Source organism: Rhinichthys klamathensis, unplaced genomic scaffold, assembly GCF_029890125.1.
Source record: "Rhinichthys klamathensis goyatoka isolate OS25496 unplaced genomic scaffold, OSU_Roscu_1.1 h1tg000011l_1, whole genome shotgun sequence".
NCBI lineage: Eukaryota > Metazoa > Chordata > Actinopteri > Cypriniformes > Leuciscidae > Rhinichthys > Rhinichthys klamathensis.
In genome coordinates this window covers 10624448-10650047 of record NW_026606564.1, presented here as the reverse complement: position 1 = coordinate 10650047, position 25600 = coordinate 10624448, and the positions used below count along the sequence as shown (strand labels likewise).

The 25600-nt window shown below is 46.3% G+C and overlaps 34 non-coding genes across 34 annotated transcripts; 26 read left to right on the top strand and 8 right to left on the bottom strand.

The window, feature by feature from the left end:
* Positions 1-184: 184 nt before the first annotated feature.
* Positions 185-266, top strand: trnas-gcu (transfer RNA serine (anticodon GCU)). Its single transcript has one exon. It is a non-coding gene; the product is annotated as a tRNA-Ser (tRNA).
* A 144-nt stretch (positions 267-410) lies between these two features.
* Positions 411-492, top strand: trnas-gcu (transfer RNA serine (anticodon GCU)). The gene has a single exon. It is a non-coding gene; the product is annotated as a tRNA-Ser (tRNA).
* Positions 493-636: 144 nt separating this feature from the next.
* trnas-gcu (transfer RNA serine (anticodon GCU)) lies at positions 637-718 on the top strand. The gene has a single exon. It is a non-coding gene; the product is annotated as a tRNA-Ser (tRNA).
* Positions 719-1177: 459 nt separating this feature from the next.
* On the top strand, positions 1178-1259 carry trnas-gcu (transfer RNA serine (anticodon GCU)). Its single transcript has one exon. It is a non-coding gene; the product is annotated as a tRNA-Ser (tRNA).
* Positions 1260-1403: 144 nt separating this feature from the next.
* trnas-gcu (transfer RNA serine (anticodon GCU)) lies at positions 1404-1485 on the top strand. The gene has a single exon. It is a non-coding gene; the product is annotated as a tRNA-Ser (tRNA).
* Positions 1486-2747: 1262 nt separating this feature from the next.
* On the bottom strand, positions 2748-2888 carry LOC130102158 (U4 spliceosomal RNA). Its single transcript, XR_008809140.1, has one exon. It is a non-coding gene; the product is annotated as a U4 spliceosomal RNA (small nuclear RNA).
* Positions 2889-3993: 1105 nt separating this feature from the next.
* trnas-gcu (transfer RNA serine (anticodon GCU)) lies at positions 3994-4075 on the top strand. The gene has a single exon. It is a non-coding gene; the product is annotated as a tRNA-Ser (tRNA).
* A 136-nt stretch (positions 4076-4211) lies between these two features.
* Positions 4212-4293, top strand: trnas-gcu (transfer RNA serine (anticodon GCU)). Its single transcript has one exon. It is a non-coding gene; the product is annotated as a tRNA-Ser (tRNA).
* Positions 4294-4437: 144 nt separating this feature from the next.
* On the top strand, positions 4438-4519 carry trnas-gcu (transfer RNA serine (anticodon GCU)). The gene has a single exon. It is a non-coding gene; the product is annotated as a tRNA-Ser (tRNA).
* A 144-nt stretch (positions 4520-4663) lies between these two features.
* trnas-gcu (transfer RNA serine (anticodon GCU)) lies at positions 4664-4745 on the top strand. Its single transcript has one exon. It is a non-coding gene; the product is annotated as a tRNA-Ser (tRNA).
* A 1247-nt stretch (positions 4746-5992) lies between these two features.
* Positions 5993-6133, bottom strand: LOC130101822 (U4 spliceosomal RNA). The gene has a single exon (XR_008809050.1). It is a non-coding gene; the product is annotated as a U4 spliceosomal RNA (small nuclear RNA).
* Positions 6134-7235: 1102 nt separating this feature from the next.
* trnas-gcu (transfer RNA serine (anticodon GCU)) lies at positions 7236-7317 on the top strand. The gene has a single exon. It is a non-coding gene; the product is annotated as a tRNA-Ser (tRNA).
* Positions 7318-8009: 692 nt separating this feature from the next.
* trnas-gcu (transfer RNA serine (anticodon GCU)) lies at positions 8010-8091 on the top strand. The gene has a single exon. It is a non-coding gene; the product is annotated as a tRNA-Ser (tRNA).
* Positions 8092-9353: 1262 nt separating this feature from the next.
* LOC130101818 (U4 spliceosomal RNA) lies at positions 9354-9494 on the bottom strand. The gene has a single exon (XR_008809048.1). It is a non-coding gene; the product is annotated as a U4 spliceosomal RNA (small nuclear RNA).
* A 661-nt stretch (positions 9495-10155) lies between these two features.
* On the top strand, positions 10156-10237 carry trnas-gcu (transfer RNA serine (anticodon GCU)). Its single transcript has one exon. It is a non-coding gene; the product is annotated as a tRNA-Ser (tRNA).
* A 694-nt stretch (positions 10238-10931) lies between these two features.
* Positions 10932-11013, top strand: trnas-gcu (transfer RNA serine (anticodon GCU)). The gene has a single exon. It is a non-coding gene; the product is annotated as a tRNA-Ser (tRNA).
* Positions 11014-12275: 1262 nt separating this feature from the next.
* On the bottom strand, positions 12276-12416 carry LOC130101812 (U4 spliceosomal RNA). The gene has a single exon (XR_008809047.1). It is a non-coding gene; the product is annotated as a U4 spliceosomal RNA (small nuclear RNA).
* A 661-nt stretch (positions 12417-13077) lies between these two features.
* trnas-gcu (transfer RNA serine (anticodon GCU)) lies at positions 13078-13159 on the top strand. The gene has a single exon. It is a non-coding gene; the product is annotated as a tRNA-Ser (tRNA).
* Positions 13160-13303: 144 nt separating this feature from the next.
* Positions 13304-13385, top strand: trnas-gcu (transfer RNA serine (anticodon GCU)). Its single transcript has one exon. It is a non-coding gene; the product is annotated as a tRNA-Ser (tRNA).
* A 466-nt stretch (positions 13386-13851) lies between these two features.
* trnas-gcu (transfer RNA serine (anticodon GCU)) lies at positions 13852-13933 on the top strand. The gene has a single exon. It is a non-coding gene; the product is annotated as a tRNA-Ser (tRNA).
* Positions 13934-14077: 144 nt separating this feature from the next.
* On the top strand, positions 14078-14159 carry trnas-gcu (transfer RNA serine (anticodon GCU)). Its single transcript has one exon. It is a non-coding gene; the product is annotated as a tRNA-Ser (tRNA).
* Positions 14160-15421: 1262 nt separating this feature from the next.
* LOC130102212 (U4 spliceosomal RNA) lies at positions 15422-15562 on the bottom strand. Its single transcript, XR_008809157.1, has one exon. It is a non-coding gene; the product is annotated as a U4 spliceosomal RNA (small nuclear RNA).
* An 887-nt stretch (positions 15563-16449) lies between these two features.
* On the top strand, positions 16450-16531 carry trnas-gcu (transfer RNA serine (anticodon GCU)). The gene has a single exon. It is a non-coding gene; the product is annotated as a tRNA-Ser (tRNA).
* A 466-nt stretch (positions 16532-16997) lies between these two features.
* trnas-gcu (transfer RNA serine (anticodon GCU)) lies at positions 16998-17079 on the top strand. The gene has a single exon. It is a non-coding gene; the product is annotated as a tRNA-Ser (tRNA).
* A 144-nt stretch (positions 17080-17223) lies between these two features.
* On the top strand, positions 17224-17305 carry trnas-gcu (transfer RNA serine (anticodon GCU)). Its single transcript has one exon. It is a non-coding gene; the product is annotated as a tRNA-Ser (tRNA).
* Positions 17306-18567: 1262 nt separating this feature from the next.
* LOC130102206 (U4 spliceosomal RNA) lies at positions 18568-18708 on the bottom strand. Its single transcript, XR_008809156.1, has one exon. It is a non-coding gene; the product is annotated as a U4 spliceosomal RNA (small nuclear RNA).
* Positions 18709-19369: 661 nt separating this feature from the next.
* trnas-gcu (transfer RNA serine (anticodon GCU)) lies at positions 19370-19451 on the top strand. The gene has a single exon. It is a non-coding gene; the product is annotated as a tRNA-Ser (tRNA).
* Positions 19452-19917: 466 nt separating this feature from the next.
* trnas-gcu (transfer RNA serine (anticodon GCU)) lies at positions 19918-19999 on the top strand. Its single transcript has one exon. It is a non-coding gene; the product is annotated as a tRNA-Ser (tRNA).
* Positions 20000-20143: 144 nt separating this feature from the next.
* Positions 20144-20225, top strand: trnas-gcu (transfer RNA serine (anticodon GCU)). Its single transcript has one exon. It is a non-coding gene; the product is annotated as a tRNA-Ser (tRNA).
* Positions 20226-21487: 1262 nt separating this feature from the next.
* Positions 21488-21628, bottom strand: LOC130102197 (U4 spliceosomal RNA). Its single transcript, XR_008809150.1, has one exon. It is a non-coding gene; the product is annotated as a U4 spliceosomal RNA (small nuclear RNA).
* Positions 21629-22837: 1209 nt separating this feature from the next.
* On the top strand, positions 22838-22919 carry trnas-gcu (transfer RNA serine (anticodon GCU)). Its single transcript has one exon. It is a non-coding gene; the product is annotated as a tRNA-Ser (tRNA).
* A 144-nt stretch (positions 22920-23063) lies between these two features.
* On the top strand, positions 23064-23145 carry trnas-gcu (transfer RNA serine (anticodon GCU)). Its single transcript has one exon. It is a non-coding gene; the product is annotated as a tRNA-Ser (tRNA).
* Positions 23146-24407: 1262 nt separating this feature from the next.
* Positions 24408-24548, bottom strand: LOC130102193 (U4 spliceosomal RNA). The gene has a single exon (XR_008809149.1). It is a non-coding gene; the product is annotated as a U4 spliceosomal RNA (small nuclear RNA).
* An 887-nt stretch (positions 24549-25435) lies between these two features.
* trnas-gcu (transfer RNA serine (anticodon GCU)) lies at positions 25436-25517 on the top strand. The gene has a single exon. It is a non-coding gene; the product is annotated as a tRNA-Ser (tRNA).
* The last annotated feature ends 83 nt before the right edge of the window (positions 25518-25600 follow it).

Here is a 25600-nt window from a genome sequence, read left to right as displayed (position 1 = left end):
TTGTGCTCTGCATGCGTGGGTTCGAATCCCATCCTCGTCGATTGATGTCTTTAGTGTTTCGAGAGAGCCAAGTGCGCCTGGAAAAGCCGTTCAAAGTACCTTGCTACCAACTTTAACAACATCATCCTTAAAATAGCTGCAGAAACACACCACAGCCCAGCTTCGGGCAGACATGCCGGCGAGTGACGAGGTGGCCGAGTGGTTAAGGCGATGGACTGCTAATCCATTGTGCTCTGCACGCGTGGGTTCGAATCCCATCCTCGTCGTATGATGTCTTTAGTGTTTCGAGAGAGCCAAGTGCGCCTGGCAAAGCCGTTCAATTAACTTTGCTGCCAACTTTAACAACATCATCCTTAAAATAGCTGCAGAAACACACCACAGCCCAGCTTCGGGCAGACTTGCAGGCGAGTGACGAGGTGGCCGAGTGGTTAAGGCGATGGACTGCTAATCCATTGTGCTCTGCACGCGTGGGTTCGAATCCCATCCTCGTCGTTTGATGTCTTTAGTGTTTCGAGAGAGCCAAGTGCGCCTGGAAAAGCCGTTCAAAGTACCTTGCTGCCAACTTTAACAACATCATCCTTAAAATAGCTGCAGAAACACACCACAGCCCAGCTTCGGGCAGACGCGCCGGCGAGTGACGAGGTGGCCGAGTGGTTAAGGCGATGGACTGCTAATCCATTGTGCTCTGCACGCGTGGGTTCGAATCCCATCCTCGTCGTATGATGTGTTTCAAGAGAGCCAAGTGCGCCTGGCAAAGCCGTTCAATTAACTTTGCTGCCAACTTTAACAACATCATCCTTAAAATAGCTGCAGAAACACACCACAGCCCAGCTTCGGGCAGACGTGCCGGCGAGTGACGAGGTGGCCGAGTGGTTAAGGCGATGGACTACTAATCCATTATGCTGCCTTTTTCTCGACACAGGCGTTCTCTCTAGGTTCTTTCAAACAAAGCAGAAGCAGCACAGAAAAGAAACATAAGCACATCTCCCTCTATCAACACAGTTGTGAGTCTCCTAACCCATAGAACCCAATGCTCCTTGCAGGTCAGTCGAAGGGTTACCTTCAACTGACCTGCAAAGCCGTTCAAAGTACCTTGCTGACAACTTTAACAACATCATCCTTAAAATAGCTGCAGAAACACACCACAGCCCAGCTTCGGGCAGACGTACAGGCGAGTGACGAGGTGGCCGAGTGGTTAAGGCGATGGACTGCTAATCCATTGTGCTCTGCACGCGTGGGTTCGAATCCCATCCTCGTCGTTTGATGTCTTTATTGTTTCGAGAGAGCCAAGTGCGCCTGGCAAAGCCGTTCAAAGTACCTTGCTGCCAACTTTGACGACATCATCCTTAAAATAGCTGCAGAAACACACCACAGCCCAGCTTCGGGAAGACGTGCAGGCGAGTGACGAGGTGGCCGAGTGGTTAAGGCGATGGACTGCTAATCCATTGTGCTCTGCACGCGTGGGTTCGAATCCCATCCTCGTCGTATGATGTCTTTAGTGTTTCGAGAGAGCCAAGTGCGCCTGGCAAAGCCGTTCAAAGTACCTTGCTGCCAACTTTAACGACATCATCCTTAAAGCTGCTGTAGGTAACTTTTGAAAAAATGTATTTGCTAAAACTGTCATTATGTCCTGAGAGTAGAATATGAGACAGATAATCTGTGTAAAAATCACGCTCCTTTGGCTCCTCCTAGTGGTCCTATTGCCATTTGCAAGAAATACACGCTCCCGGTCAGAAACAACGGGAATGTCTTAGAAGTGTCAATCACGCTCGTGTACGCGCTGATCACACCCCTCTCTTGCACAGCGCGAGCGCGTACCGTCGTTCAAACTCAAGATTTCCGGCGTGCTGCAGCTGTGCTTATGACGGAGAAACAACCTAAACTGCCAATTCTCGAGTGACACCTGCTCATAAAACAAAGAGGTAAAAGGAAAAAGACTGATGACGATAAACAAGCGAAAAAGAAAGAATTACACAGAGCCCATTGACTCGGTGTCAAAACTCTAGCCGCATAACATGTAGATAAAATGTCACGCACTCTGCTAAGCAACAATTAAAACCTGCTAATTCAATGGCTTGTCATGTTGCTGAAATAATGTACTAGCACACCTTATCTAGCATTATATATCGCTAGAATAATTACTTACATACTCTAACGTTAGTTACCGTTATCTTACTAGCTATTTATAACTTATAGAAAGAGTGCAACGATAAAGTTACATGTAGGCCATTGCAAAATACATAATGATTTGAGGACCAAGTTTGTAGTCAAAGTATGGGCAGGCCATAGTCAATGTAAAGCATATTATTGACGTTTAGTCCCTATTAGTAAATGTGCCATATAACTTTTTATCCGCTGTTATCAGTGGCCCTGTTTACTAGCCTGCTGTGGAGGGAGGGCTGTAGCGCAGCAGAGAGCAAGGGGGTGGGACCTGTAAGTTGTGCTTGTTCAAATTTTCAGGCTAAGTCAACGTTTTCTCAAAACTCCCTACTGCAGCTTTAATATAATATAATTATAGCTGCAGAAAATGCTCATGTTAATTTCTTAAAACATTGTTGAGGACAGGGTCAATACAAGAAGCCCCCTGGTGCATGGATATGACCATTAGAAATACAAAAACACATTCTAAGGGAGGTCCTAATCCTGGCTACACCAGCCTTATTCAAGCTCATGCTTTCGCCACCACAGCGAAAGCAGTACGTTCAGGGAGCCAAAACACAATTCTTTTTTTTCAACAAGTCACGAAGCCTCATAAGAAGCAGACAAAAATTGCCAAGGCTGACTGTATTTCAAGTCATCCCAGCGGGGTATTGGGTAAAGTTTTCAACCAGCAAAGATCACGTCTCGGATGAGCCTCATAGACTACGATATTGCCTCTGCGAAAGAATGCCTGGCGAAGGTAGCGACGTCTCCCGTGCTTTTATCTGGACATGTAACGACAGGGTGGTATCAAGCTTTAAACTGCCATGTAATAAGCTTTTTGGCACTGACGGCTGCATGGTGTGTCTACGAAACAGGCGAGTGATGTGCACAAAAAGGTTTATTCATTGTTCTCTCTTCACTCAAAGAACAAAAAGTGTGCTGCTTTCGTAATTTTGGGGGGAAAGAATTATGGGTATCCTGGTAGCAAAGGGGCGGAGTTATAACGCTCAATCTCCAAGAATATGTTTGAGTTCGGGATCGATTCGACGAGCCCCCTACGAGGTTGGGTAGGATAATGAAGAGTGCAAGGACACTGCAAACATATTCTGAGAGAGGTCCAATGCAAGCTATGCTGCCTTTTTCTCGACACAGGCGTTCTCTCTAGGTTCTTTCCAACAAAGCAGAAGCAGCACAGAAAATAAACATAAGCACATCTCCCTCTATCAACACAGTTGTGAGTCTCCTAACCCATAGAACCCAATGCTCCTTGCAGGTCAGTCGAAGGGTTACCGTCAACTGACCTGCAAAGCCGTTCAAAGTACCTTGCTGACAACTTTAACAACATCATCCTTAAAATAGCTGCAGAAACACACGACAGCCCAGCTTCGGGCAGACTTGCAGGCGAGTGAAGAGGTGGCCGAGTGGTTAAGGCGATGGACTGCTAATCCATTGTGCTCTGCACGCGTGGGTTCGAATCCCATCCTCGTCGATTGATGTCTTTAGTGTTTCGAGAGAGCCAAGTGCGCCTGGAAAAGCTGTTCAAAGTACCTTGCTGCCAACTTTAACAACATCGTCCTTAAAATAGCTGCAGAAACTCACCACAGCCCAGCTTCGGGCAGACGTGCCGGCGAGTGACGAGGTGGCCGAGTGGTTAAGGCGATGGACTGCTAATCCATTGTGCTCTGCACGCGTGGGTTTGAATCCCATCCTCGTCGATTGATGTCTTTAGTGTTTCGAGAGAGCCAAGTGCGCCTGGAAAAGCCGTTCAAAGTACCTTGCTGCCAACTTTGACGACATCATCCTTAAAATAGCTGCAGAAACACACCACAGCCCAGCTTCGTGCAGGCGAGTGACGAGGTGGCCGAGTGGTTAAGGCGATGGACTGCTAATCCATTGTGCTCTGCACGCGTGGGTTCGAATCCCATCCTCGTCGATTGATGTCTTTAGTTTTTCGAGAGAGCCAAGTGCGCCTGGAAAAGCCGTTCAAAGTACCTTGCTGCCAACTTTGACGACATCATCCTTAAAATAGCTGCAGAAACACACCACAGCCCAGCTTCGTGCAGGCGAGTGACGAGGTGGCCGAGTGGTTAAGGCGATGGACTGCTAATCCATTGTGCTCTGCACGCGTGGGTTCGAATCCCATCCTCGTCGTATGATGTCTTTAGTGTTTCGAGAGAGCCAAGTGCGCCTGGCAAAGCCGTTCAAAGTACCTTGCTGCCAACTTTAACGACATCATCCTTAAAATAGCTGCAGAAACACACCACAGCCCAGCTTCGGGCAGACTTGCAGGCGAGTGACGAGGTGGCCGAGTGGTTAAGGCGATGGACTGCTAATCCATTGTGCTCTGCACGCGTGGGTTCGAATCCCATCCTCGTCGTTTGATGTCTTTAGTGTTTCGAGAGAGCCAAGTGCGCCTGGCAAAGCCGTTCAAAGTACCTTGCTGCCAACTTTGAAGACATCATCCTTAAAATAGCTGCAGAAACACACCACAGACCAGCTTCGGGCAGACGTGCAGGCGAGTGACGAGGTGGCCGAGTGGTTAAGGCGATGGACTGCTAATCCATTGTGCTCTGCACGCGTGGGTTCGAATCCCATCCTCGTCGTATGATGTCTTTAGTGTTTCGAGAGAGCCAAGTGCGCCTGGCAAAGCCGTTCAAAGTACCTTGCTTCCAACTTTAACGACATCATCCTTAAAGCTGCTGTAGGTAACTTTTGAAAAAATGTATTTGCTAAAACTGTCATTATGTCCTGACAGTAGAATATGAGACAGATAATCTGTGTAAAAATCACGCTCCTTTGGCTCCTCCTATTTGCAAGAAATACACGCTCCCGGTCAGAAACAACCGGAATGTCTTAGAAGTGTCAATCACGCTCGTGTACGCGCTGATCACACCCCTCTCTTGCACAGCGCGAGCGCGTACCGTCGTTCAAACTCAAGATTTCCGGCGTGCTGCAGCTGTGCTTATGACGGAGAAACAACCTAAACTGCCAATTCTCGAGTGACACCTGCTCATAAAACAAAGAGGTAAAAGGAAAAAGACTGATGACGATAAACAAGCGAAAAAGAAAGAATTACACAGAGCCCATTGACTCGGTGTCAAAACTCTAGCCGCATAACATGTAGATAAAATGTCACGCACTCTGCTAAGCAACAATTAAAACCTGCTAATTCACTGGCTTGTCATGTTGCTGAAATAATGTACTAGCACACCTTTTCTAGCATTATATATCGCTAGAATAATTACTTACATACTCTAACGTTAGTTACCGTTATCTTACTAGCTATTTATAACTTATAGAAAGAGTGCAACGATAAAGTTACATGTAGGCCATTGCAAAATACATAATGATTTGAGGACCAAGTTTGTAGTCAAAGTATGGGCAGGCCATAGTCAATGTAAAGCATATTATTGACGTTTAGTCCCTATTAGTAAATGTGCCATATAACTTTTTATCCGCTGTTATCAGTGGCCCTGTTTACTAGCCTGCTGTGGAGGGAGGGCTGTAGCGCAGCAGAGAGCAAGGGGGTGGGACCTGTAAGTTGTGCTTGTTCAAATTTTCAGGCTAAGTCAACGTTTTCTCAAAACTCCCTACTGCAGCTTTAATATAATATAATTATAGCTGCAGAAAATGCTCATGTTAATTTCTTAAAACATTGTTGAGGACAGGGTCAATACAAGAAGCCCCCTGGTGCATGGATATGACCATTAGAAATACAAAAACACATTCTAAGGGAGGTCCTAATCCTGGCTACACCAGCCTTATTCAAGCTCATGCTTTCGCCACCACAGCGAAAGCAGCACGTTCAGGGAGCCAAAACACAATTCTTTTTTTTCAACAAGTCACGAAGCCTCATAAGAAGCTGACAAAAATTGCCAAGGCTGACTGTATTTCAAGTCATCCCAGCGGGGTATTGGGTAAAGTTTTCAACCAGCAAAGATCACGTCTCGGATGAGCCTCATAGACTACGATATTGCCTCTGCGAAAGAATGCCTGGCGAAGGTAGCGACGTCTCCCGTGCTTTTATCTGGACATGTAACGACAGGGTGGTATCAAGCTTTAAACTGCCATGTAATAAGCTTTTTGGCACTGACGGCTGCATGGTGTGTCTACGAAACAGGCGAGTGATGTGCACAAAAAGGTTTATTCATTGTTCTCTCTTCACTCAAAGAACAAAAAGTGTGCTGCTTTCGTAATTTTGGGGGGAAAGAATTATGGGTATCCTGGTAGCAAAGGGGCGGAGTTATAACGCTCAATCTCCAAGAATATGTTTGAGTTCGGGATCGATTCGACGAGCCCCCTACGAGGTTGGGTAGGATAATGAAGAGTGCAAGGACACTGCAAACATATTCTGAGAGAGGTCCAATGCAAGCTATGCTGCCTTTTTCTCGACACAGGCGTACTCTCTAGGTTCTTTCCAACAAAGCAGAAGCAGCACAGAAAATAAACATAAGCACATCGCCCTCTATCAACACAGTTGTGAGTCTCCTAACCCATAGAACCCAATGCTCCTTGCAGGTCAGTCGAAGGGTTACCGTCAACTGACCTGCAAAGCCGTTCAAAGTACCTTGCTGACAACTTTAACAACATCATCCTTAAAATAGCTGCAGAAACACACCACAGCCCAGCTTCGGGCAGACGTGCAGGCGAGTGACGAGGTGGCCGAGTGGTTAAGGCGATAGACTGCTAATCCATTGTGCTCGTTCGAATCCCATCCTCGTCGATTGATGTCTTTAGTGTTTCGAGAGAGCCAAGTGCGCCTGGAAAAGCCATTCAAAGTACCTTGCTGCCAACTTTAACAACATCACCCTTAAAATAGCTGCAGAAACACAACACAGCCCAGCTTCGGGCAGAGGTGCCGGCGAGTGACAAGGTGGCCGAGTGGTTAAGGCGATGGACTGCTAATCCATTGTGCTCTGCACGCGTGGGTTCGAATCCCATCCTCGTCGTATGATGTCTTTAGTGTTTCGAGAGAGCCAAGTGCGCCTGGCAAAGCCGTTCAATGAACTTTGCTGCCAACTTTAACAACATCATCCTTAAAATAGCTGCAGAAACACACCACAGCCCAGCTTCGGGCAGACGTGCCGGCGAGTGACGAGGTGGCCGAGTGGTTAAGGCGATGGACTGCTAATCCATTGTGCTCTGCACGCGTGGGTTCGAATCCCATCCTCGTCGTATGATGTCTTTAGTGTTTCGAGAGAGCCAAGTGCGCCTGGCAAAGCCGTTCAATTAACTTTGCTGCCAACTTTAACAACATCATCCTTAAAATAGCTGCAGAAACACACCACAGCCCAGCTTCGGGCAGACGTGCCGGCGAGTGACGAGGTGGCCGAGTGGTTAAGGCGATGGACTACTAATCCATTATGCTGCCTATTTCTCGACACAGGCGTTCTCTCTAGGTTCTTTCAAACAAAGCAGAAGCAGCACAGAAAAGAAACATAAGCACATCTCCCTCTATCAACACAGTTGTGAGTCTCCTAACCCATAGAACCCAATGCTCCTTGCAGGTCAGTCGAAGGGTTACCTTCAACTGACCTGCAAAGCCGTTCAAAGTACCTTGCTGACAACTTTAACAACATCATCCTTAAAATAGCTGCAGAAACACACCACAGCCCAGCTTCGGGCAGACTTACAGGCGAGTGACGAGGTGGCCGAGTGGTTAAGGCGACGGACTGCTAATCCATTGTGCTCTGCACGCGTGGGTTTGAATCCCATCCTCGTCGTTTGATGTCTTTAGTGTTTCGAGAGAGCCAAGTGCGCCTGGCAAAGCCGTTCAAAGTACCTTGCTGCCAACTTTGACGACATCATCCTTAAAATAGCTGCAGAAACACACCACAGCCCAGCTTCGGGCAGACGTGCAGGCGAGTGACGAGGTGGCCGAGTGGTTAAGGCGATGGACTGCTAATCCATTGTGCTCTGCACGCGTGGGTTCGAATCCCATCCTCGTCGTATGATGTCTTTAGTGTTTCGAGAGAGCCAAGTGCGCCTGGCAAAGCCGTTCAAAGTACCTTGCTGCCAACTTTAACGACATCATCCTTAAAGCTGCTGTAGGTAACTTTTGAAAAAATGTATTTGCTAAAACTGTCATTATGTCCTGACAGTAGAATATGAGACAGATAATCTGTGTAAAAATCACGCTCCTTTGGCTCCTCCTAGTGGTCCTATTGCCATTTGCAAGAAATACACGCTCCCGGTCAGAAACAACCGGAATGTCTTAGAAGTGTCAATCACGCTCGTGTACGCGCTGATCACACCCCTCTCTTGCACAGCGCGAGCGCGTACCGTCGTTCAAACTCAAGATTTCCGGCGTGCTGCAGCTGTGCTTATGACGGAGAAACAACCTAAACTGCCAATTCTCGAGTGACACCTGCTCATAAAACAAAGAGGTAAAAGGAAAAAGACTGATGACGATAAACAAGCGAAAAAGAAAGAATTACACAGAGCCCATTGACTCGGTGTCAAAACTCTAGCCGCATAACATGTAGATAAAATGTCACGCACTCTGCTAAGCAACAATTAAAACCTGCTAATTCAATGGCTTGTCATGTTGCTGAAATAATGTACTAGCACACCTTATCTAGCATTATATATCGCTAGAATAATTACTTACATACTCTAACGTTAGTTACCGTTATCTTACTAGCTATTTATAACTTATAGAAAGAGTGCAACGATAAAGTTACATGTAGGCCATTGCAAAATACATAATGATTTGAGGACCAAGTTTGTAGTCAAAGTATGGGCAGGCCATAGTCAATGTAAAGCATATTATTGACGTTTAGTCCCTATTAGTAAATGTGCCATATAACTTTTTATCCGCTGTTATCAGTGGCCCTGTTTACTAGCCTGCTGTGGAGGGAGGGCTGTAGCGCAGCAGAGAGCAAGGGGGTGGGACCTGTAAGTTGTGCTTGTTCAAATTTTCAGGCTAAGTCAACGTTTTCTCAAAACTCCCTACTGCAGCTTTAATATAATATAATTATAGCTGCAGAAAATGCTCATGTTAATTTCTTAAAACATTGTTGAGGACAGGGTCAATACAAGAAGCCCCCTGGTGCATGGATATGACCATTAGAAATACAAAAACACATTCTAAGGGAGGTCCTAATCCTGGCTACACCAGCCTTATTGAAGCTCATGCTTTCGCCACCACAGCGAAAGCAGCACGTTCAGGGAGCCAAAACACAATTCTTTTTTTTCAACAAGTCACGAAGCCTCATAAGAAGCTGACAAAAATTGCCAAGGCTGACTGTATTTCAAGTCATCCCAGCGGGGTATTGGGTAAAGTTTTCAACCAGCAAAGATCACGTCTCGGATGAGCCTCATAGACTACGATATTGCCTCTGCGAAAGAATGCCTGGCGAAGGTAGCGACGTCTCCCGTGCTTTTATCTGGACATGTAACGACAGGGTGGTATCAAGCTTTAAACTGCCATGTAATAAGCTTTTTGGCACTGACGGCTGCATGGTGTGTCTACGAAACAGGCGAGTGATGTGCACAAAAAGGTTTATTCCTTGTTCTCTCTTCACTCAAAGAACAAAAAGTGTGCTGCTTTCGTAATTTTGGGGGGAAAGAATTATGGGTATCCTGGTAGCAAAGGGGCGGAGTTATAACGCTCAATCTCCAAGAATATGTTTGAGTTCGGGATCGATTCGACGAGCCCCCTACGAGGTTGGGTAGGATAATGAAGAGTGCAAGGACACTGCAAACATATTCTGAGAGAGGTCCAATGCAAGCTATGCTGCCTTTTTCTCGACACAGGCGTTCTCTCTAGGTTCTTTCCAACAAAGCAGAAGCAGCACAGAAAATAAACATAAGCACATCTCCCTCTATCAACACAGTTGTGAGTCTCCTAACCCATAGAACCCAATGCTCCTTGCAGGTCAGTCGAAGGGTTACCGTCAACTGACCTGCAAAGCCGTTCAAAGTACCTTGCTGACAACTTTAACAACATCATCCTTAAAATAGCTGCAGAAACACACCACAGCCCAGCTTCGGGCAGACTTGCAGGCGAGTGACGAGGTGGCCGAGTGGTCAAGGCGATGGACTGCTAATCCATTGTGCTCTGCACGCGTGGGTTCGAATCCCATCCTCGTCGATTGATGTCTTTAGTGTTTCGAGAGAGCCAAGTGCGCCTGGAAAAGCCGTTCAAAGTACCTTGCTGCCAACTTTAACAACATCATCCTTAAAATAGCTGCAGAAACACACCACAGCCCAGCTTCGGGCAGACGTGCCGGCGAGTGACGAGGTGGCCGAGTGGTTAAGGCGATGGACTGCTAATCCATTGTGCTCTGCATGCGTGGGTTCGAATCCCATCCTCGTCGTATGATGTCTTTAGTGTTTCGAGAGAGCCAAGTGCGCCTGGCAAAGCCGTTCAATTAACTTTGCTGCCAACTTTAACAACATCATCCTTAAAATAGCTGCAGAAACACACCACAGCCCAGCTTCGGGCAGACGTGCCGGCGAGTGACGAGGTGGCCGAGTGGTTAAGGCGATGGACTACTAATCCATTATGCTGCCTTTTTCTCGACACAGGCGTTCTCTCTAGGTTCTTTCAAACAAAGCAGAAGCAGCACAGAAAAGAAACATAAGCACATCTCCCTCTATCAACACAGTTGTGAGTCTCCTAACCCATAGAACCCAATGCTCCTTGCAGGTCAGTCGAAGGGTTACCTTCAACTGACCTGCAAAGCCGTTCAAAGTACCTTGCTGACAACTTTAACAACATCATCCTTAAAATAGCTGCAGAAACACACCACAGCCCAGCTTCGGGCAGACGTGTGCAGGCGAGTGACGAGGTGGCCGAGTGGTTAAGGCGATGGACTGCTAATCCATTGTGCTCTGCACGCGTGGGTTCGAATCCCATCCTCGTCGTATGATGTCTTTAGTGTTTCGAGAGAGCCAAGTGCGCCTGGCAAAGCCGTTCAAAGTACCTTGCTGCCAACTGTAACGACATCATCCTTAAAGCTGCTGTAGGTAACTTTTGAAAAAATGTATTTGCTAAAACTGTCATTATGTCCTGACAGTAGAATATGAGACAGATAATCTGTGTAAAAATCACGCTCCTTTGGCTCCTCCTAGTGGTCCTATTGCCATTTGCAAGAAATACACGCTCCCGGTCAGAAACAACGGGAATGTCTTAGAAGTGTCAATCACGCTCGTGTACGCGCTGATCACACCCCTCTCTTGCACAGCGCGAGCGCGTACCGTCGTTCAAACTCAAGATTTCCGGCGTGCTGCAGCTGTGCTTATGACGGAGAAACAACCTAAACTGCCAATTCTCGAGTGACACCTGCTCATAAAACAAAGAGGTAAAAGGAAAAAGACTGATGACGATAAACAAGCGAAAAAGAAAGAATTACACAGAGCCCATTGACTCGGTGTCAAAACTCTAGCCGCATAACATGTAGATAAAATGTCACGCACTCTGCTAAGCAACAATTAAAACCTGCTAATTCAATGGCTTGTCATGTTGCTGAAATAATGTACTAGCACACCTTATCTAGCATTATATATCGCTAGAATAATTACTTACATACTCTAACGTTAGTTACCGTTATCTTACTAGCTATTTATAACTTATAGAAAGAGTGCAACGATAAAGTTACATGTAGGCCATTGCAAAATACATAATGATTTGAGGACCAAGTTTGTAGTCAAAGTATGGGCAGGCCATAGTCAATGTAAAGCATATTATTGACGTTTAGTCCCTATTAGTAAATGTGCCATATAACTTTTTATCCGCTGTTATCAGTGGCCCTGTTTACTAGCCTGCTGTGGAGGGAGGGCTGTAGCGCAGCAGAGAGCAAGGGGGTGGGACCTGTAAGTTGTGCTTGTTCAAATTTTCAGGCTAAGTCAACGTTTTCTCAAAACTCCCTACTGCAGCTTTAATATAATATAATTATAGCTGCAGAAAATGCTCATGTTAATTTCTTAAAACATTGTTGAGGACAGGGTCAATACAAGAAGCCCCCTGGTGCATGGATATGACCATTAGAAATACAAAAACACATTCTAAGGGAGGTCCTAATCCTGGCTACACCAGCCTTATTCAAGCTCATGCTTTCGCCACCACAGCGAAAGCAGCACGTTCAGGGAGCCAAAACACAATTCTTTTTTTTCAACAAGTCACGAAGCCTCATAAGAAGCTGACAAAAATTGCCAAGGCTGACTGTATTTCAAGTCATCCCAGCGGGGTATTGGGTAAAGTTTTCAACCAGCAAAGATCACGTCTCGGATGAGCCTCATAGACTACGATATTGCCTCTGCGAAAGAATGCCTGGCGAAGGTAGCGACGTCTCCCGTGCTTTTATCTGGACATGTAACGACAGGGTGGTATCAAGCTTTAAACTGCCATGTAATAAGCTTTTTGGCACTGACGGCTGCATGGTGTGTCTACGAAACAGGCGAGTGATGTGCACAAAAAGGTTTATTCATTGTTCTCTCTTCACTCAAAGAACAAAAAGTGTGCTGCTTTCGTAATTTTGGGGGGAAAGAATTATGGGTATCCTGGTAGCAAAGGGGCGGAGTTATAACGCTCAATCTCCAAGAATATGTTTGAGTTGGGGATCGATTCGACGAGCCCCCTACGAGGTTGGGTAGGATAATGAAGAGTGCAAGGACACTGCAAACATATTCTGAGAGAGGTCCAATGCAAGCTATGCTGCCTTTTTCTCGACACAGGCGTTCTCTCTAGGTTCTTTCCAACAAAGCAGAAGCAGCACAGAAAATAAACATAAGCACATCTCCCTCTATCAACACAGTTGTGAGTCTCCTAACCCATAGAACCCAATGCTCCTTGCAGGTCAGTCGAAGGGTTACCGTCAACTGACCTGCAAAGCCGTTCAAAGTACCTTGCTGACAACTTTAACAACATTATCCTTAAAATAGCTGCAGAAACACACCACAGCCCAGCTTCGGGCAGACTTGCAGGCGAGTGACGAGGTGGCCGAGTGGTTAAGGCGATGGACTGCTAATCCATTGTGCTCTGCACGCGTGGGTTCGAATCCCATCCTCGTCGATTGATGTCTTTAGTGTTTCGAGAGAGCCAAGTGCGCCTGGAAAAGCCGTTCAAAGTACCTTGCTGCCAACTTTAACAACATCATCCTTAAAATAGCTGCAGAAACACACCACAGCCCAGCTTCGGGCGGACGCGCCGGCGAGTGACGAGGTGGCCGAGTGGTTAAGGCGATGGACTGCTAATCCATTGTGCTCTGCACGCGTGGGTTCGAATCCCATCCTCGTCGTATGATGTCTTTAGTGTTTCAAGAGAGCCAAGTGCGCCTGGCAAAGCCGTTCAATTAACTTTGCTGCCAACTTTAACAACATCATCCTTAAAATAGCTGCAGAAACACACCACAGCCCAGCTTCGGGCAGACGTGCCGGCGAGTGACGAGGTGGCCGAGTGGTTAAGGCGATGGACTACTTATCCATTATGCTGCCTTTTTCTCGACACAGGCGTTCTCTCTAGGTTCTTTCAAACAAAGCAGAAGCAGCACAGAAAAGAAACATAAGCACATCTCCCTCTATCAACACAGTTGTGAGTCTCCTAACCCATAGAACCCAATGCTCCTTGCAGGTCAGTCGAAGGGTTACCTTCAACTGACCTGCAAAGCCGTTCAAAGTACCTTGCTGACAACTTTAACAACATCATCCTTAAAATAGCTGCAGAAACACACCACAGCCCAGCTTCGGGCAGACGTACAGGCGAGTGACGAGGTGGCCGAGTGGTTAAGGCGATGGACTGCTAATCCATTGTGCTCTGCACGCGTGGGTTCGAATCCCATCCTCGTCGTTTGATGTCTTTAGTGTTTCGAGAGAGCCAAGTGCGCCTGGCAAAGCCGTTCAAAGTACCTTGCTGCCAACTTTGACGACATCATCCTTAAAATAGCTGCAGAAACACACCACAGCCCAGCTTCGGGCAGACGTGCAGGCGAGTGACGAGGTGGCCGAGTGGTTAAGGCGATGGACTGCTAATCCATTGTGCTCTGCACGCGTGGGTTCGAATCCCATCCTCGTCGTATGATGTCTTTAGTGTTTCGAGAGAGCCAAGTGCGCCTGGCAAAGCCGTTCAAAGTACCTTGCTGCCAACTTTAACGACATCATCCTTAAAGCTGCTGTAGGTAACTTTTGAAAAAATGTATTTGCTAAAACTGTCATTATGTCCTGACAGTAGAATATGAGACAGATAATCTGTGTAAAAATCACGCTCCTTTGGCTCCTCCTAGTGGTCCTATTGCCATTTGCAAGAAATACACGCTCCCGGTCAGAAACAACGGGAATGTCTTAGAAGTGTCAATCACGCTCGTGTACGCGCTGATCACACCCCTCTCTTGCACAGCGCGAGCGCGTACCGTCGTTCAAACTCAAGATTTCCGGCGTGCTGCAGCTGTGCTTATGACGGAGAAACAACCTAAACTGCCAATTCTCGAGTGACACCTGCTCATAAAACAAAGAGGTAAAAGGAAAAAGACTGATGACGATAAACAAGCGAAAAAGAAAGAATTACACAGAGCCCATTGACTCGGTGTCAAAACTCTAGCCGCATAACATGTAGATAAAATGTCACGCACTCTGCTAAGCAACAATTAAAACCTGCTAATTCAATGGCTTGTCATGTTGCTGAAATAATGTACTAGCACACCTTATCTAGCATTATATATCGCTAGAATAATTACTTACATACTCTAACGTTAGTTACCGTTATCTTACTAGCTATTTATAACTTATAGAAAGAGTGCAACGATAAAGTTACATGTAGGCCATTGCAAAATACATAATGATTTGAGGACCAAGTTTGTAGTCAAAGTATGGGCAGGCCATAGTCAATGTAAAGCATATTATTGACGTTTAGTCCCTATTAGTAAATGTGCCATATAACTTTTTATCCGCTGTTATCAGTGGCCCTGTTTACTAGCCTGCTGTGGAGGGAGGGCTGTAGCGCAGCAGAGAGCAAGGGGGTGGGACCTGTAAGTTGTGCTTGTTCAAATTTTCAGGCTAAGTCAACGTTTTCTCAAAACTCCCTACTGCAGCTTTAATATAATATAATTATAGCTGCAGAAAATGCTCATGTTAATTTCTTAAAACATTGTTGAGGACAGGGTCAATACAAGAAGCCCCCTGGTGCATGGATATGACCATTAGAAATACAAAAACACATTCTAAGGGAGGTCCTAATCCTGGCTACACCAGCCTTATTCAAGCTCATGCTTTCGCCACCACAGCGAAAGCAGCACGTTCAGTGAGCCAAAACACAATTCTTTTTTTTCAACAAGTCACGAAGCCCCATAAGAAGCTGACAAAAATTGCCAAGGCTGACTGTATTTCAAGTCATCCCAGCGGGGTATTGGGTAAAGTTTTCAACCAGCAAAGATCACGTCTCGGATGAGCCTCATAGACTACGATATTGCCTCTGCGAAAGAATGCCTGGCGAAGGTAGCGACGTCTCCCGTGCTTTTATCTGGACATTTAACGACAGGGTGGTATCAAGCTTTAAACTGCCATGTAATAAGCTTTTTGGCACTGACGGCTGCATGGTGTGTCTACGAAACAGGCGAGTGATGTGCACAAAAAGGTTTATTCATTGTTCTCTCTTCACTCAAAGAACAAAAAGTGTGCTGCTTTCGTAATTTTGGGGGGAAAGAATTATGGGTATCCTGGTAGCAAAGGGGCGGAGTTATAACGCTCAATCTCCAAGAATATGTTTGAGTTCGGGATCGATTCGACGAGCCCCCTACGAGGTTGGGTAGGATAATGAAGAGTGCAAGGACACTGCAAACATATTCTGAGAGAGGTCCAATGCAAGCTATGCTGCCTTTTTCTCGACACAGGCGTTCTCTCTAGGTTCTTTCCAACAAAGCAGAAGCAGCACAGAAAATAAACATAAGCACATCTCCCTCTATCAACACAGTTGTGAGTCTCCTAACCCATAGAACCCAATGCTCCTTGCAGGTCAGTCGAAGGGTTACCGTCAACTGACCTGCAAAGCCGTTCAAAGTACCTTGCTGACAACTTTAACAACATCATCCTTAAAATAGCTGCAGAAACACACCACAGCCCAGCTTCGGGCAGACTTGCAGGCGAGTGACGAGGTGGCCGAGTGGTTAAGGCGATGGACTGCTAATCCATTGTGCTCTGCACGCGTGGGTTCAAATCCCATCCTCGTCGATTGATGTCTTTAGTGTTTCGAGAGAGCCAAGTGCGCCTGGAAAAGCCGTTCAAAGTACCTTGCTGCCAACTTTAACAACATCATCCTTAAAATAGCTGCAGAAACACACCACAGCCCAGCTTCGGGCAGACGCGCCGGCGAGTGACGAGGTGGCCGAGTGGTTAAGGCGATGGACTGCTAATCCATTGTGCTCTGCACGCGTGGGTTCGAATCCCATCCTCGTCGTATGATGTCTTTAGTGTTTCAAGAGAGCCAAGTGCGCCTGGCAAAGCCGTTCAATTAACTTTGCTGCCAACTTTAACAACATCATCCTTAAAATAGCTGCAGAAACACACCACAGCCCAGCTTCGGGCAGACGTGCCGGCGAGTGACGAGGTGGCCGAGTGGTTAAGGCGATGGACTACTAATCCATTATGCTGCCTTTTTCTCGACACAGGCGTTCTCTCTAGGTTCTTTCAAACAAAGCAGAAGCAGCACAGAAAAGAAACATAAGCACATCTCCCTCTATCAACACAGTTGTGAGTCTCCTAACCCATAGAACCCAATGCTCCTTGCAGGTCAGTCGAAGGGTTACCTTCAACTGACCTGCAAAGCCGTTCAAAGTACCTTGCTGACAACTTTAACAACATCATCCTTAAAATAGCTGCAGAAACACACCACAGCCCAGCTTCGGGCAGACGTACAGGCGAGTGACGAGGTGGCCGAGTGGTTAAGGCGATGGACTGCTAATCCATTGTGCTCTGCACGCGTGGGTTCGAATCCCATCCTCGTCGTTTGATGTCTTTAGTGTTTCGAGAGAGCCAAGTGCGCCTGGCAAAGCCGTTCAAAGTACCTTGCTGCCAACTTTGACGACATCATCCTTAAAATAGCTGCAGAAACACACCACAGCCCAGCTTCGGGCAGACGTGCAGGCGAGTGACGAGGTGGCCGAGTGGTTAAGGCGATGGACTGCTAATCCATTGTGCTCTGCACGCGTGGGTTCGAATCCCATCCTCGTCGTATGATGTCTTTAGTGTTTCGAGAGAGCCAAGTGCGCCTGGCAAAGCCGTTCAAAGTACCTTGCTGCCAACTTTAACGACATCATCCTTAAAGCTGCTGTAGGTAACTTTTGAAAAAATGTATTTGCTAAAACTGTCATTATGTCCTGACAGTAGAATATGAGACAGATAATCTGTGTAAAAATCACGCTCCTTTGGCTCCTCCTAGTGGTCCTATTGCCATTTGCAAGAAATACACGCTCCCGGTCAGAAACAACGGGAATGTCTTAGAAGTGTCAATCACGCTCGTGTACGCGCTGATCACACCCCTCTCTTGCACAGCGCGAGCGCGTACCGTCGTTCAAACTCAAGATTTCCGGCGTGCTGCAGCTGTGCTTATGACGGAGAAACAACCTAAACTGCCAATTCTCGAGTGACACCTGCTCATAAAACAAAGAGGTAAAAGGAAAAAGACTGATGACGATAAACAAGCGAAAAAGAAAGAATTACACAGAGCCCATTGACTCGGTGTCAAAACTCTAGCCGCATAACATGTAGATAAAATGTCACGCACTCTGCTAAGCAACAATTAAAACCTGCTAATTCAATGGCTTGTCATGTTGCTGAAATAATGTACTAGCACACCTTATCTAGCATTATATATCGCTAGAATAATTACTTACATACTCTAACGTTAGTTACCGTTATCTTACTAGCTATTTATAACTTATAGAAAGAGTGCAACGATAAAGTTACATGTAGGCCATTGCAAAATACATAATGATTTGAGGACCAAGTTTGTAGTCAAAGTATGGGCAGGCCATAGTCAATGTAAAGCATATTATTGACGTTTAGTCCCTATTAGTAAATGTGCCATATAACTTTTTATCCGCTGTTATCAGTGGCCCTGTTTACTAGCCTGCTGTGGAGGGAGGGCTGTAGCGCAGCAGAGAGCAAGGGGGTGGGACCTGTAAGTTGTGCTTGTTCAAATTTTCAGGCTAAGTCAACGTTTTCTCAAAACTCCCTACTGCAGCTTTAATATAATATAATTATAGCTGCAGAAAATGCTCATGTTAATTTCTTAAAACATTGTTGAGGACAGGGTCAATACAAGAAGCCCCCTGGTGCATGGATATGACCATTAGAAATACAAAAACACATTCTAAGGGAGGTCCTAATCCTGGCTACACCAGCCTTATTCAAGCTCATGCTTTCGCCACCACAGCGAAAGCAGCACGTTCAGGGAGCCAAAACACAATTCTTTTTTTTCAACAAGTCACGAAGCCCCATAAGAAGCTGACAAAAATTGCCAAGGCTGACTGTATTTCAAGTCATCCCAGCGGGGTATTGGGTAAAGTTTTCAACCAGCAAAGATCACGTCTCGGATGAGCCTCATAGACTACGATATTGCCTCTGCGAAAGAATGCCTGGCGAAGGTAGCGACGTCTCCCGTGCTTTTATCTGGACATGTAACGACAGGGTGGTATCAAGCTTTAAACTGCCATGTAATAAGCTTTTTGGCACTGACGGCTGCATGGTGTGTCTACGAAACAGGCGAGTGATGTGCACAAAAAGGTTTATTCATTGTTCTCTCTTCACTCAAAGAACAAAAAGTGTGCTGCTTTCGTAATTTTGGGGGGAAAGAATTATGGGTATCCTGGTAGCAAAGGGGCGGAGTTATAACGCTCAATCTCCAAGAATATGTTTGAGTTCGGGATCGATTCGACGAGCCCCCTACGAGGTTGGGTAGGATAATGAAGAGTGCAAGGACACTGCAAACATATTCTGAGAGAGGTCCAATGCAAGCTATGCTGCCTTTTTCTCGACACAGGCGTTCTCTCTAGGTTCTTTCCAACAAAGCAGAAGCAGCACAGAAAATAAACATAAGCACATCTCCCTCTATCAACACAGTTGTGAGTCTCCTAACCCATAGAACCCAATGCTCCTTGCAGGTCAGTCGAAGGGTTACCGTCAACTGACCTGCAAAGCCGTTCAAAGTACCTTGCTGACAACTTTAACAACATCATCCTTAAAATAGCTGCAGAAACACACCACAGCCCAGCTTCGGGCGGACGCGCCGGCGAGTGACGAGGTGGCCGAGTGGTTAAGGCGATGGACTGCTAATCCATTGTGCTCTGCACGCGTGGGTTCGAATCCCATCCTCGTCGTATGATGTCTTTAGTGTTTCAAGAGAGCCAAGTGCGCCTGGCAAAGCCGTTCAATTAACTTTGCTGCCAACTTTAACAACATCATCCTTAAAATAGCTGCAGAAACACACCACAGCCCAGCTTCGGGCAGACGTGCCGGCGAGTGACGAGGTGGCCGAGTGGTTAAGGCGATGGACTACTTATCCATTATGCTGCCTTTTTCTCGACACAGGCGTTCTCTCTAGGTTCTTTCAAACAAAGCAGAAGCAGCACAGAAAAGAAACATAAGCACATCTCCCTCTATCAACACAGTTGTGAGTCTCCTAACCCATAGAACCCAATGCTCCTTGCAGGTCAGTCGAAGGGTTACCTTCAACTGACCTGCAAAGCCGTTCAAAGTACCTTGCTGACAACTTTAACAACATCATCCTTAAAATAGCTGCAGAAACACACCACAGCCCAGCTTCGGGCAGACGTACAGGCGAGTGACGAGGTGGCCGAGTGGTTAAGGCGATGGACTGCTAATCCATTGTGCTCTGCACGCGTGGGTTCGAATCCCATCCTCGTCGTTTGATGTCTTTAGTGTTTCGAGAGAGCCAAGTGCGCCTGGCAAAGCCGTTCAAAGTACCTTGCTGCCAACTTTGACGACATCATCCTTAAAATAGCTGCAGAAACACACCACAGCCCAGCTTCGGGCAGACGTGCAGGCGAGTGACGAGGTGGCCGAGTGGTTAAGGCGATGGACTGCTAATCCATTGTGCTCTGCACGCGTGGGTTCGAATCCCATCCTCGTCGTATGATGTCTTTAGTGTTTCGAGAGAGCCAAGTGCGCCTGGCAAAGCCGTTCAAAGTACCTTGCTGCCAACTTTAACGACATCATCCTTAAAGCTGCTGTAGGTAACTTTTGAAAAAATGTATTTGCTAAAACTGTCATTATGTCCTGACAGTAGAATATGAGACAGATAATCTGTGTAAAAATCACGCTCCTTTGGCTCCTCCTAGTGGTCCTATTGCCATTTGCAAGAAATACACGCTCCCGGTCAGAAACAACGGGAATGTCTTAGAAGTGTCAATCACGCTCGTGTACGCGCTGATCACACCCCTCTCTTGCACAGCGCGAGCGCGTACCGTCGTTCAAACTCAAGATTTCCGGCGTGCTGCAGCTGTGCTTATGACGGAGAAACAACCTAAACTGCCAATTCTCGAGTGACACCTGCTCATAAAACAAAGAGGTAAAAGGAAAAAGACTGATGACGATAAACAAGCGAAAAAGAAAGAATTACACAGAGCCCATTGACTCGGTGTCAAAACTCTAGCCGCATAACATGTAGATAAAATGTCACGCACTCTGCTAAGCAACAATTAAAACCTGCTAATTCAATGGCTTGTCATGTTGCTGAAATAATGTACTAGCACACCTTATCTAGCATTATATATCGCTAGAATAATTACTTACATACTCTAACGTTAGTTACCGTTATCTTACTAGCTATTTATAACTTATAGAAAGAGTGCAACGATAAAGTTACATGTAGGCCATTGCAAAATACATAATGATTTGAGGACCAAGTTTGTAGTCAAAGTATGGGCAGGCCATAGTCAATGTAAAGCATATTATTGACGTTTAGTCCCTATTAGTAAATGTGCCATATAACTTTTTATCCGCTGTTATCAGTGGCCCTGTTTACTAGCCTGCTGTGGAGGGAGGGCTGTAGCGCAGCAGAGAGCAAGGGGGTGGGACCTGTAAGTTGTGCTTGTTCAAATTTTCAGGCTAAGTCAACGTTTTCTCAAAACTCCCTACTGCAGCTTTAATATAATATAATTATAGCTGCAGAAAATGCTCATGTTAATTTCTTAAAACATTGTTGAGGACAGGGTCAATACAAGAAGCCCCCTGGTGCATGGATATGACCATTAGAAATACAAAAACACATTCTAAGGGAGGTCCTAATCCTGGCTACACCAGCCTTATTCAAGCTCATGCTTTCGCCACCACAGCGAAAGCAGCACGTTCAGTGAGCCAAAACACAATTCTTTTTTTTCAACAAGTCACGAAGCCCCATAAGAAGCTGACAAAAATTGCCAAGGCTGACTGTATTTCAAGTCATCCCAGCGGGGTATTGGGTAAAGTTTTCAACCAGCAAAGATCACGTCTCGGATGAGCCTCATAGACTACGATATTGCCTCTGCGAAAGAATGCCTGGCGAAGGTAGCGACGTCTCCCGTGCTTTTATCTGGACATTTAACGACAGGGTGGTATCAAGCTTTAAACTGCCATGTAATAAGCTTTTTGGCACTGACGGCTGCATGGTGTGTCTACGAAACAGGCGAGTGATGTGCACAAAAAGGTTTATTCATTGTTCTCTCTTCACTCAAAGAACAAAAAGTGTGCTGCTTTCGTAATTTTGGGGGGAAAGAATTATGGGTATCCTGGTAGCAAAGGGGCGGAGTTATAACGCTCAATCTCCAAGAATATGTTTGAGTTCGGGATCGATTCGACGAGCCCCCTACGAGGTTGGGTAGGATAATGAAGAGTGCAAGGACACTGCAAACATATTCTGAGAGAGGTCCAATGCAAGCTATGCTGCCTTTTTCTCGACACAGGCGTTCTCTCTAGGTTCTTTCCAACAAAGCAGAAGCAGCACAGAAAATAAACATAAGCACATCTCCCTCTATCAACACAGTTGTGAGTCTCCTAACCCATAGAACCCAATGCTCCTTGCAGGTCAGTCGAAGGGTTACCGTCAACTGACCTGCAAAGCCGTTCAAAGTACCTTGCTGACAACTTTAACAACATCATCCTTAAAATAGCTGCAGAAACACACCACATCCCAGCTTCGGGCAGACTTGCAGGCGAGTGACGAGGTGGCCGAGTGGTTAAGGCGATGGACTGCTAATCCATTGTGCTCTGCACGCGTGGGTTCAAATCCCATCCTCGTCGATTGATGTCTTTAGTGTTTCGAGAGAGCCAAGTGCGCCTGGAAAAGCCGTTCAAAGTACCTTGCTGCCAACTTTAACAACATCATCCTTAAAATAGCTGCAGAAACACACCACAGCCCAGCTTCGGGCAGACGTGCCGGCGAGTGACGAGGTGGCCGAGTGGTTAAGGCGATGGACTACTTATCCATTATGCTGCCTTTTTCTCGACACAGGCGTTCTCTCTAGGTTCTTTCAAACAAAGCAGAAGCAGCACAGAAAAGAAACATAAGCACATCTCCCTCTATCAACACAGTTGTGAGTCTCCTAACCCATAGAACCCAATGCTCCTTGCAGGTCAGTCGAAGGGTTACCTTCAACTGACCTGCAAAGCCGTTCAAAGTACCTTGCTGACAACTTTAACAACATCATCCTTAAAATAGCTGCAGAAACACACCACAGCCCAGCTTCGGGCAGACGTACAGGCGAGTGACGAGGTGGCCGAGTGGTTAAGGCGATGGACTGCTAATCCATTGTGCTCTGCACGCGTGGGTTCGAATCCCATCCTCGTCGTTTGATGTCTTTAGTGTTTCGAGAGAGCCAAGTGCGCCTGGCAAAGCCGTTCAAAGTACCTTGCTGCCAACTTTGACGACATCATCCTTAAAATAGCTGCAGAAACACACCACAGCCCAGCTTCGGGCAGACGTGCAGGCGAGTGACGAGGTGGCCGAGTGGTTAAGGCGATGGACTGCTAATCCATTGTGCTCTGCACGCGTGGGTTCGAATCCCATCCTCGTCGTATGATGTCTTTAGTGTTTCGAGAGAGCCAAGTGCGCCTGGCAAAGCCGTTCAAAGTACCTTGCTGCCAACTTTAACGACATCATCCTTAAAGCTGCTGTAGGTAACTTTTGAAAAAATGTATTTGCTAAAACTGTCATTATGTCCTGACAGTAGAATATGAGACAGATAATCTGTGTAAAAATCACGCTCCTTTGGCTCCTCCTAGTGGTCCTATTGCCATTTGCAAGAAATACACGCTCCCGGTCAGAAACAACGGGAATGTCTTAGAAGTGTCAATCACGCTCGTGTACGCGCTGATCACACCCCTCTCTTGCACAGCGCGAGCGCGTACCGTCGTTCAAACTCAAGATTTCCGGCGTGCTGCAGCTGTGCTTATGACGGAGAAACAACCTAAACTGCCAATTCTCGAGTGACACCTGCTCATAAAACAAAGAGGTAAAAGGAAAAAGACTGATGACGATAAACAAGCGAAAAAGAAAGAATTACACAGAGCCCATTGACTCGGTGTCAAAACTCTAGCCGCATAACATGTAGATAAAATGTCACGCACTCTGCTAAGCAACAATTAAAACCTGCTAATTCAATGGCTTGTCATGTTGCTGAAATAATGTACTAGCACACCTTATCTAGCATTATATATCGCTAGAATAATTACTTACATACTCTAACGTTAGTTACCGTTATCTTACTAGCTATTTATAACTTATAGAAAGAGTGCAACGATAAAGTTACATGTAGGCCATTGCAAAATACATAATGATTTGAGGACCAAGTTTGTAGTCAAAGTATGGGCAGGCCATAGTCAATGTAAAGCATATTATTGACGTTTAGTCCCTATTAGTAAATGTGCCATATAACTTTTTATCCGCTGTTATCAGTGGCCCTGTTTACTAGCCTGCTGTGGAGGGAGGGCTGTAGCGCAGCAGAGAGCAAGGGGGTGGGACCTGTAAGTTGTGCTTGTTCAAATTTTCAGGCTAAGTCAACGTTTTCTCAAAACTCCCTACTGCAGCTTTAATATAATATAATTATAGCTGCAGAAAATGCTCATGTTAATTTCTTAAAACATTGTTGAGGACAGGGTCAATACAAGAAGCCCCCTGGTGCATGGATATGACCATTAGAAATACAAAAACACATTCTAAGGGAGGTCCTAATCCTGGCTACACCAGCCTTATTCAAGCTCATGCTTTCGCCACCACAGCGAAAGCAGCACGTTCAGTGAGCCAAAACACAATTCTTTTTTTTCAACAAGTCACGAAGCCCCATAAGAAGCTGACAAAAATTGCCAAGGCTGACTGTATTTCAAGTCATCCCAGCGGGGTATTGGGTAAAGTTTTCAACCAGCAAAGATCACGTCTCGGATGAGCCTCATAGACTACGATATTGCCTCTGCGAAAGAATGCCTGGCGAAGGTAGCGACGTCTCCCGTGCTTTTATCTGGACATTTAACGACAGGGTGGTATCAAGCTTTAAACTGCCATGTAATAAGCTTTTTGGCACTGACGGCTGCATGGTGTGTCTACGAAACAGGCGAGTGATGTGCACAAAAAGGTTTATTCATTGTTCTCTCTTCACTCAAAGAACAAAAAGTGTGCTGCTTTCGTAATTTTGGGGGGAAAGAATTATGGGTATCCTGGTAGCAAAGGGGCAGAGTTATAACGCTCAATCTCCAAGAATATGTTTGAGTTCGGGATCGATTCGACGAGCCCCCTACGAGGTTGGGTAGGATAATGAAGAGTGCAAGGACACTGCAAACATATTCTGAGAGAGGTCCAATGCAAGCTATGCTGCCTTTTTCTCGACACAGGCGTTCTCTCTAGGTTCTTTCCAACAAAGCAGAAGCAGCACAGAAAATAAACATAAGCACATCTCCCTCTATCAACACAGTTGTGAGTCTCCTAACCCATAGAACCCAATGCTCCTTGCAGGTCAGTCGAAGGGTTACCGTCAACTGACCTGCAAAGCCGTTCAAAGTACCTTGCTGACAACTTTAACAACATCATCCTTAAAATAGCTGCAGAAACACACCACAGCCCAGCTTCGGGCAGACTTGCAGGCGAGTGACGAGGTGGCCGAGTGGTTAAGGCGATGGACTGCTAATCCATTGTGCTCTGCACGCGTGGGTTCAAATCCCATCCTCGTCGATTGATGTCTTTAGTGTTTCGAGAGAGCCAAGTGCGCCTGGAAAAGCCGTTCAAAGTACCTTGCTGCCAACTTTAACAACATCATCCTTAAAATAGCTGCAGAAACACACCACAGCCCAGCTTCGGGCAGACGCGCCGGCGAGTGACGAGGTGGCCGAGTGGTTAAGGCGATGGACTGCTAATCCATTGTGCTCTGCACGCGTGGGTTCGAATCCCATCCTCGTCGTATGATGTCTTTAGTGTTTCAAGAGAGCCAAGTGCGCCTGGCAAAGCCGTTCAATTAACTTTGCTGCCAACTTTAACAACATC